The sequence below is a fragment of the Giraffa tippelskirchi genome, chromosome 4, assembly GCF_054371585.1.
Source record: "Giraffa tippelskirchi isolate mGirTip1 chromosome 4, T2T-mGirTip1v1.2.pri, whole genome shotgun sequence".
Lineage (NCBI taxonomy): Eukaryota > Metazoa > Chordata > Mammalia > Artiodactyla > Giraffidae > Giraffa > Giraffa tippelskirchi.
Window position 1 is genome coordinate 61,878,504 of NC_137278.1, and position 10,273 is coordinate 61,888,776.

The window sequence follows — 10,273 nt, forward strand, 5'->3', positions numbered from 1 at the left end:
TTCCCACAATATCTAATTATTAGATGTGAGATATACAGATTTATCTCATTTTTGGCTTTTATCTAAGATTTTACAGAGCTCGTAATAATATGTCAACAAAATTGGTGATTGTACCTTGACTTGTAAAGTAAAACTCATTTTAAGAGTATCATAAATCTAACAGAGCATGTCTTGTGTTCTGATTGGTAGAAAATTGGATATTAAACACTAGGGACAAACTGATCTTCTAATTCTGGTACTTGAGTAAGTACTAAAAGAAAAAAGAAAAGGAGAGAAAAAATCATTACCTGGAGTTGATAGTTTAACTGATCATGATCAACTTGAAGTGCTTATTGCTTAAGTAAATGACCTTTGGGGTGATTTCATTAGCTCCACATATAGCAAAAGGTTATATCTGAATTCAATTTTATGATTGAGACTAGGCATATAAAATCTCAAAATAGTTTGAAAGGGTGTAAAAAAAAGGATAAAAAGATTCTTTCTGAGACAAAGACTAGGCTGTAAAAATCCTGGCTTGCTTCTCTAATTATTGGCTTTTTGTGTGAGTAAATATTTGAGAGAGGAATGACAATGCTCTGATATCATCATCACTTTGATGTTTGTAATTAAGAAATGACTTTAAAATTAGCTACCAGTTCCAACTTTTTAGTACTATAAATTACAGATTTGTTACCCTTGGATTTATTTTACTTACTTGATGAAGTCTCGTCACCTTTATAAAATTGCAATACCCTATGATGGTTTGACTGGGCTCTAGTGGATTGGCCAAAAAGTCCATTTGGTTTTCTCTGTATCATCCTAAGGGTTCTTCAATATCTTCCTCTCCTTCTTAAAAATGCTTGTGAAAAGAATTTTACTGCTTCCTTGAGACATACCAGGCAGAAGACAGATATTGAAAGACAGATTAGGCAGAGAAACTTCCAATTCTCAGTTGCTACTGGTAGATAAAATAGGGCGAAATGTTATATCCTCAAATTAGGAAGAATAGGGTTGGAGGAAAAAAATGCAGAAATTTTTTTTTTTAATGAAAGTATATCTTTATCCAACTGACCTTGAAACCAATATAATGATTCATTTTCTTGATGTTTCATTCTCTTCAGTAATCAGTGCTTTTTAGGATACTAAGGCAGTCCCCATCATTTATATTAGCCTGTTTCCTAATAAGTCTCTTACTTAAAAGTTCAGGACCATTTTTTTATTCCTTTCCATTCTCATGATTTCTTCTCCACTTTCTTCTCTCTTCCTACTACAGACATTTTCACCATTGGGGCCAACTGCCCAAACCTCAGTCTCAACCTCTTCCAGGTTCTTCCCAGGTGGTCCAGGACAGGCACCAGAGGTCAAAGGGGAAGGGAGCAGGAAATGATATGTCCCCTCAGAGGTCCCTCTTTCCTCTCCAACTTCACGTCACTCTGGCGTCCACATAAAGGACATCTAACTTTTACTGAAAGTAGGGTCCGGCTGCTCGCCACTCAGAAGCCAACAGAAAGGGCAAGTTGGTGAAAAGGAAAGTTTGCTTTATTTCAGATGCCAACAACCAGGCAGGGGAGAGAAAGGAAGAACATCTGTCCAAAGGTTGACTGCCCCCTCTGACAATCAGTGGGCAAGAAATTTTATAGGCAGAGGGAAGGGCTACATGCAGAAACGGCACAGTCAGCTCTGACAGTCATCTTGAAATTGGTCATCTGCGGTCTGATCAGCATCATCTTGATTGTTTTAAGTACAGTTAGTCTCTAGTTCCAAGGTTGATTTGTTTCCATTTCCTGAGGCCAATTCTCGGAATTGTGGCAGCTTATGTCATGGCTACTGAGTCTGATCATCATGTAGTTAACTTCTCCACCTGGGCTTTCAATACCTATAGGACAGCTCACAGGTTATGGCTCAGAATATTATCTATAGCCCGTGAGAAGGAACTAAGGGTCCTTGACTTTGCTCAATGACTACATTACTATTATTTACTTTTCTTTGACTATTTTCCTTTGTTTCTGCATGTTCTCACTTTTCTGATTAAACTTACTCTTTGCCTAAAGTTTTTTCCACAGACAAAAAAGCAGACAGAGGACACAGGGGTGAGCGAAGACCATAGAGTCCTGTTCCATTTCAAAACCACTTCTTAAGTCACTAGATGTGTGACTTAGTGCAATTACATTGCCTCTCTGAACCTCAGAATTTTCACCACATGAGACTCAAAACTTCTGCTCTACCTATCTTAGTAGGGCTGCTAAGAAATTTTCTGAATGAAAAGCATCTGGGGAACTACCTGTTACTTTGAAAAGTTAAAAGATGGCTATTAAAAGTGTTATTTTAAAAGAAGCAAGAATATCAAGCAGAAAGGGTGGGAAGTGGAGACCTGGTTTTGAGTACCAACAGTGCTACTTCCTGGTTGTGTGTTCCTGGGTACTTCACCCAAGCTCTTTGCACATCTGTAAGAGTAGAAATAATGATATTAGCTTATCTATCACCCCAAAATTTTCTATTTCCTCACCTGTAAAAGGAATAATAATGATATTAACTCACCTATCACCACTAAAAGACGAGAATATTATTTACCTCAATTTTATTGCAAAAAATTGAAACAATGATTTCCAAAGTCCTTTATGCAATACAAACAGAATATAGTAGCCCTTGTTGGGCTTCCCTGTGGCTTAGATGGTAAAGAATCTACCTGCGATGCAGGAGACATGAGTTCAACCCCTGGGTTGGGAAGATGCCCTGGAGAAGGGAATGGCGACTCCCTCCAGTATTCTTGCCTGGAGAATTCCACAGACGGAGGAGCCTGGTGGGCTACAGTCCGTGGGGTTGCAGAGTCAGACAGGACTGAGCAACTAACACTAGTCTTTGCTACATAAAGTACACGGTATTTTTCCTTACTCAAGAGCAATGATTCCTGAGGAACAAACAGTATAACCTTTTTCTGAAACACTGGTAACTTTTTAATTAATTTTATTTATGAACCTAGCACTGCACAGTATGAATTTGTGATTATTAAATTAGCAAGTCAGTGGATTGATGGGATGGAATAAAACAATTTTTAGGCTTCTGTGGTTTGACGGATATTTGAGGATTTTTAAAAAGAGTTAAAAAATAAAACTGACATAAGGGTAGAGGCTAGCTTTAGGAGAAGGCTTGTGTTGTGACCAGGTTGCTAGATGGGGGTAGAAGGGAATTTCTGAGGTGTTGAGAATGTTTCCAGAATGAGAACTCTTGACCAGAATGAGCGCTCTAGGCAAGTTCACTCAGAAATATTCATTAAAGCTATGCTTTATGTTTTATATGTATTTACTAATTTTGTGATGTAATTTGAAATTTACAAACTTTGAAAACCAAAAGAGAAAAATGTCACTGACAATTTTGACAAATTTTCAAATTTATCATGCTCTGTGGAAAAGAAGGATTCAACATCTGTTTATACTTTTCACTTATTTTAATGGCAAGAAATCATTCACACTGAATTTTCCAATATAATGAGGGTGTATGAACGTGAAGAAGCATGGGCCTTGCATGTCAGTATTTTTATGATGCACAACAAGGGGTTATTAAGTTTGTACACAATAACTTGCACTAACCCATTTCTCAGAGTTGATATTTATTGCCATATGACAGAATATACAGGATATGGGATAATTAAGCCCCATACATTTTGAAGATTTAGGAACATAAATGACTATTTTGGCCATGTCTAGAATTTTGGAAATTCTACTTTTCCCTTTTTTTCTTTTAAAACATGGATCCTGTTCCTGCTTCCATCCCCCTTTCCAGGAAATCTTTCCAACCAAATATTAAAATAAGACTGTTTTATATAGTGCAGTAGGTAAGATTCAGATTCTGGAGCTAGACTGCCTGAATTCAAATCTCATGTGCCCTTTTTATTCACTACTATGTTACTTTGTACAACGGTGGCTCAGTTTCTTCATCTGATAAATGGGCATAGTAATAGTACCTATGTCATAGAGTCATTGTGATTCAATACATGAAAAGTGCCTATGACCAGGCCTCATACACATAGTAAAGCTTAATCAGTACACTAGAAAAGAGATCTTCCTTTGAGATCTAGCCTTGCTCTTCTTCTTCTTCTTTTTTATATAATTTTATTTATTTATTTACTTTCGGCATGCTGGGGCTTTGCTGCTGTGCGGACTTTTCTCTAGTTGCAACAAGCAGGGGGCTACTCTCTAGTTTTGGTGCTCGGGCTTCTTATTGCAAGGCCTTCTCTTGTTGTGAAGCATGGACTCTAGGTCACACAGACTACAATAGTAGTGGCATGTGGGCTCAGTAGTTGTCACTCCAGGGTCCTAGGGCACAGGCTCAATAGTTGTGGCATGTGGGATTGGTTGCTCCGCGGCATTTGGGATCTTCCTAGATCAGAGATGGAACCATATTCTCCTGCATTGGCAGGTGGACTCTACCACTGATCCACCAGAGAAGCCCCCAGCCTTGCTCTTCTGAAGCCCAAGATTCCTTCTTATTTAATCAAGTTTCTCAAGTCCTTCTTTTACCCATTTGCTTGTTTAGGAATAGACACAGTTAGTATTATTTACATTGTTGCATTTTTCTCTGATCACTTGCTACCTGAAGCAGATCTTATCATGTGTTTTTCTTTCATGATATGAAAACTAAAACAATTTGGGGTGGATGGTTCATTAAAATATCATTTATTTTCTGCCTCTGAAAGGCCAGAGGCTTCTCATTCATCATCATCCCATCCCACCCCTCCTCTTCTCAAGCAGCAGTAAGTTCTAAAGTTCTCTTTCATTGCTCATGCCACACAAACAAGTGCTTTATAAACCATGTAGAAAACATTTCAAGACATTTGGAAGAAACCACTTTTGTAGCCAGGTTGATGTTTTTTCCTTTTTGATAGAGACAGAAAAGGAAGAAAGATGAGGTGGCTAACAATGCAGAGTACCTAAGAATGTAACCTTCAGGACAGTATTCCTTCAGATGGTACAAATCACAGACTATGATTGCTAGGAGGAACCAGCCCTCTGCTACAGGCATGGACAACGAGTTTCAGAGAGGCCATCTCCTTCCCTAACATAGGAACACACACAGAACAGAACCAGGCTTCAGGCCTCAGGACCAGCATCCTTTCTTTTGTCTAGCTCACAGTGTCTCTCAGCCAGAGTGTCTATGCTGTGATATTTCAGAGGAGAAGCAATTGAGAATCATCATCCACACAGCTGAACAACAAACGTACATGGCTTTTATGCAGTAAGGTACGATCTGGTGGAAATACCACTTCCATCTTCAGCTGTTCAGATAATTAACATTTTCTGAGTGCTGAAAGCATACTCACACACCTTTAATAACTCCAGTAACCCTATGAGAAAATGCACTTTCTCTTGCCCAAAGCCACAGAGCAAGTAAGTAGTTAACTGTCAGGCTCAAGCTCAAGTCTTTTTTAAACACTTACTTACATTCTTAAACAAACCACTCAACAATTACAGAAGCCATATTAGGCGCTCAGTGCCAAGAGGACAGAGATTAGAGAGCTCAAACCAGGTAAACAACTACATAGAATCAAGGTAAGCACAGCAATAGAGGTATGCATGGGATGCAACAGAAGCCCAGAAGAGGGTCTGGGAACTTTTTCAGAATATGTAATGTAAGCTAAGTTTTAAAGAAAGAGAAGATGTTAGCTAGACCAGGAAGTAGGAGAACAGCAGTCAAGTGACTGAAGAATGTGCAATAGAAATAAATAATAACAGCTGCTTTATGTTAAGCATTTGCTCTTCTTTGTGCTTCACCCATTTCAGCTATCCTGTACTATACAAATAGTTGAAAAATGCAAGAACCAGCGAAGTAAAGAAATTTACCTAATGTCACACAGAGCTTAGATTTCAACTTAGACACTCAGGCTTCAGGAGTCCACATGCTTAATCACTGCCCTACATTCCACCACTCACATCATGTGAAAGAAGAAGACAGTGCTTGTTTAAGGACAGACCAGTTGTCTAAATCACAGAAACACAGAATATGCATGAAGTGTTGGACCTAAGTTCAGTTCAGCTCAGTCCAGTCACTCAGTCATGTCTAACTCTTTGTGACCCCATGAGTTGCAGCACACCAGGCTCCTCTGTCCATGGAATTTTCCCGGCAAGAACACTGGCATGAGTTGCCATTTCCTTCTCCAGGGGATCTTCCAGGGATCGAACCCATATCTCCTTCAATGGCAAGCATGTTCTTTACCACTGAGCCACGAGAGAAGCCCACCAAGAAAGCCCACATACATATATACACACACACTCCAATACTTTGGCCACCTGATGTGAAGAACTGACTCATTTGAAAAGACCCTGATGCTGGGAAAGATTGAAGGCAAGAGGAGAAGGGGACCACAGAGGATGAGATGGTTGGATGGCATCACCAACTCGATGGACATGAGTTTGAGCAAGTTGGTGATGAACAGGGAAGCCTGGTGTGCTTGCAGCCCATGGGGTCCCAAAGAGTCAGACACGACTGAGCAACTGAACTGAACTGATACACACACACACACACACACACTCACACACACACACATATACACATACATATATAAGTACATTTAAGTAATTCTATTTTGTGCGTGCGTGTGTGTGTAAAATAGAGCAGGATGTTAAAAGAAACCACAGCGAAACTTTTCCATGCTCAAGTAAAAATGTTGGTGGGAGAGAAGTTTAAATTCTCAGCCTCTTCCCCCACTCAAAAGCCTACAACCTGTCAATCAGCAGGGAGGCACCTCACCCAGGACTGGAAAGGCAGTCACCTAACTGCTCCCTACCAATTTAGTTATGGATTCATTCTAACTCTTATTTGAAGTGCCTAGAAATTAATATAATATTTCCTGTACTCATTTGCATTGCCTGCGGGCTGGAAGCACCCCCTGTGAGGGCCACTGAGTTAGGCAGGGAGCTGTATCCAGGGCAACTCAGAACCACTGTAAAGCAGGAGGAGCCCTTGTAGAGTGAGGCTGACACTGGGATTAGGATCTGTTCTATGAGACCATGCCCAGCTGATAAATTGAAGTGGTAATTTGGGATTTAACCAGATAGAGCAGTAAATGTATTAGAATGAGGAAAATCCAAGGGGAGCAAAGACAGGGGGAACCATACAAGTTGGTGAGTTAGTCTGTGTTTTGTTTTGATTTTTAAATTCCAGTCTCTCCTTTTGGCTTTGCATTGGAATCCTGAATTTGAGCATCTCTTCTGCTACAGCAAATTATTAGTAAAGTGGATTGCCTTTGTTAGTCTAAATTGCTGTGTGTTTGCAAATACATTTAAAGAGAATGCCACTCCAGAGAAAGCTTCTCTTGGACCCAAATCACAGTGTCTATAAGTAATTCTTGACCTTGATTCATCTGTGCCCTGTGTGTAATGAAAGAAGGGGCAGAAGCAGTTGAAATCTTCCCAAACTATTCATCTCTTATTGATTCACTTGTTCTATTGTGAGCAGAGAGACACCTACACACTAGCTTAAAATTAGGAGCTCCCAAGACTGTGATGAATGAGAGAGATGTGATTTGCCCTCTGGGATGTAGAAATACAGAATTTTCTCAGCCAGGAATTGTTGGGGGCCTTATTATCCTGGCACATCCTAAACACATTCATTAATTTATTTCTTTAGCCTACAGATCCCCAACCATTTCTAGGGTCGCTGTTTTTTTTAAAATCCCAATTACTTGGCAGTCCTTCAAAGTACTATATAATTTTTAAATGAGTAAAAAATAATTTTTGAGCATTCAAGTTAATTGGGGAAATATTATGAAGAGCTGATGAGGGGAAGGCACAAGGTTTGAAATCCTTTTATTAAATTAGAATTTAGTAATCCACAAAGGGTACTGCTGCATATCCACCAGAGAAAACCCAACCATTCACATAAAAAATTTGTGAAAGCATCATGGACCAATTTTAACATATAGAGTCCTCTATTTCCACTGAAAATATTTCTCTGAGTTCTAACATTTATTTTTTTAAAAAAACTGAGTAAAATAAACATAGTCACCACCATGCTCATCACTTTCAGATCCAGGTTTTATTTTCAAGCTTCTTCTACCACCTGGAACTTAGTAACATTTGGAAAAAGTCAGATGACTTAGTTTCCTAAACCCTAAGAATGACCCATACGGCAGGGGAAGAGTTACAGGAGTAGGATAAGGCATGTGGCAGTAGGTTTTCATTCTCATTAACCGCCTTCTGTGGTCTTCTGTACACATGGATCTATACTCCCCAAATCATCTCAACGCTGCTCCTTGGTGCACACTGCTCCATCTACATAGAATGCCTTCCTAGAGGCAAACATGCCAGGAAGCATTTGCTTGGGCCCCTTACAAGTCCTCAGTTTGTATTTATAATTTGCACTACTTATCTTAAAAAGTGACCTAGTAGTGCACACATATCAGGCCCCACAAAATCTAGATTTTTCCTAGGCCTGAACTATCCTTTCTCTACTTTTTCAAATCCTATTCACCTCCTAAGACAGCAGTCAAGTACTGCTTCCCTCACCGTGCTGACTCGTGCCCTGAAAGCCTTGCAACAAAACAAGGAGAGAATAAAATCTGGACTGCAAACATATCAGACTGTCTTTTCATTATCTTGTTGTTGTTGTTCGTTAGTCGCTAAGTCATGCCTGATTCTTTGGCGACCCCATGGACTGTAGCCTGCCAGGCTCCTCTGTATGTGGCATTTCCCAGATAAGAATTCTGGAGTGGATTGCCATTTCCTTCTCCAGGGGATCTTCCTGACCCAGGCATTGAACTGGCATCTCCTGCACTGGCAGGCAGACTCTTTATCATTGTGCCACCAGGGAAGCCCCCTTTCATTAGCACGTGTGTGCTAAGTCACTTCGGTCACGTCTGACTCTATGTGACCCTGTAGACTGTAGCCTACCAGGCTCCTCTGTCCATGGGATACTCCAGGCAAGAATACTGGAGTGGACTGCCATGCCCTCCTCCAGGGAATCTTCCCGACCCAGGGATGGACTTGGTATCTCCTACAATGGCAGGCAGGTGCTTTACCATTAGCACCACCTGGGAACCCTTCATTTGCATAGCCTCTTCTAAATAATATAAGATATAAAGTGTAAATAACGAGAGCCATTTTCATTTGCATTGTGTGAAAATGCAAACCTCATATTTACTTTAAAGTCACTGGTCTACATTTAACTGAGATAAATATTTTGTCACTGGAGGTCATTCACTTACACACAAATACATTATTGACTTCATATTGCCTTCATTTGTCTCTAAAATTTAATATACAAAATAGATTCTCTTTTGAGCTTTTCACACTATGATCTCAAAAACTCAGATCGAACCTGTAAGACTAAGCCTTACACAAAATAAAGATAAACCTGAACACTTCTGCATTCTAAACAAAAAAGGATCCTTAACATTATGAATAGCATGTGTACAATATATCTGTTCATTTATTTTTTCCTAAAATGGCACTTTAGATACTCCTGATATCTGGCATATAGATAACAATTTTTTTAAATTAAAGCATTTTATAATTCTGAGAGAGAGATTTCTTACAAAGGGTTCTAATGTGTCAGACAAGAATTTGTAGAAGCCACTTCCACTTTTTCAAAAGGCTAAATCTTGACAATTTGTTACTTAGACATTTTTTGCATGAGAAAGAAGAATTGGTGGGAGAAAAGGGAAAGGGAAGGGAAGTCGCTCAGTCGTGTCCGACTCTTTGCGACCCCGTGGACTGTAGCCTACCAGGCTCCTCCGTCCATGGGATTCTCCAGGCAAGAGTACTGGAGTGGTTTGCCATTTCCTTCTCCAGGGGATCTTCCCAACCCGGGGATCAAACCCAGGTCTCCTGCATCGGAGGCAGACGCTTTAACCTCTGAGCCACCAGGGAAGTCGGTGGGAGAAAAGCAAACAAAAAATTCATTCTTTTTACTCTGTTGATCTACAGCAGAACTTCTCAACTATAATATGTCCACATATCATGTAAGAATCTTGCAGATTCTATCTGGTCTAGTCTGTAACTGGAGAATCTACATGTCTTACAAGCTGCCGGGTGTTGCTAACGTTGCTAGTCCCTCAGTTGCACTGAGGAGCAAGAGCTTAGAACACAATTCCATTTTCTTTCTTCCACCTCTTTTAACTTACATTTTCCTTTTTGAAACACAGATCAGAAATCCTATGACATTCCCATCTCATTAATGGGAACTAGAAATTTCTTTGTACTCCTGATTTTCAATGATTTGGGTAATAGTATATGAAGGGGAAGATTTGGCTCAGAATAAGATCTGATTTTAAGGCTGACAAGGAAGGAAATCTGAATTT

At 39.7% G+C, this 10,273-nt stretch overlaps 1 non-coding gene across 1 annotated transcript; it reads right to left on the reverse strand.

The window, feature by feature from the left end:
* Positions 1-9,770: 9,770 nt before the first annotated feature.
* On the reverse strand, positions 9,771-9,842 carry TRNAR-CCG (transfer RNA arginine (anticodon CCG)). The gene has a single exon. It is a non-coding gene; the product is annotated as a tRNA-Arg (tRNA).
* Positions 9,843-10,273: the final 431 nt, after the last annotated feature.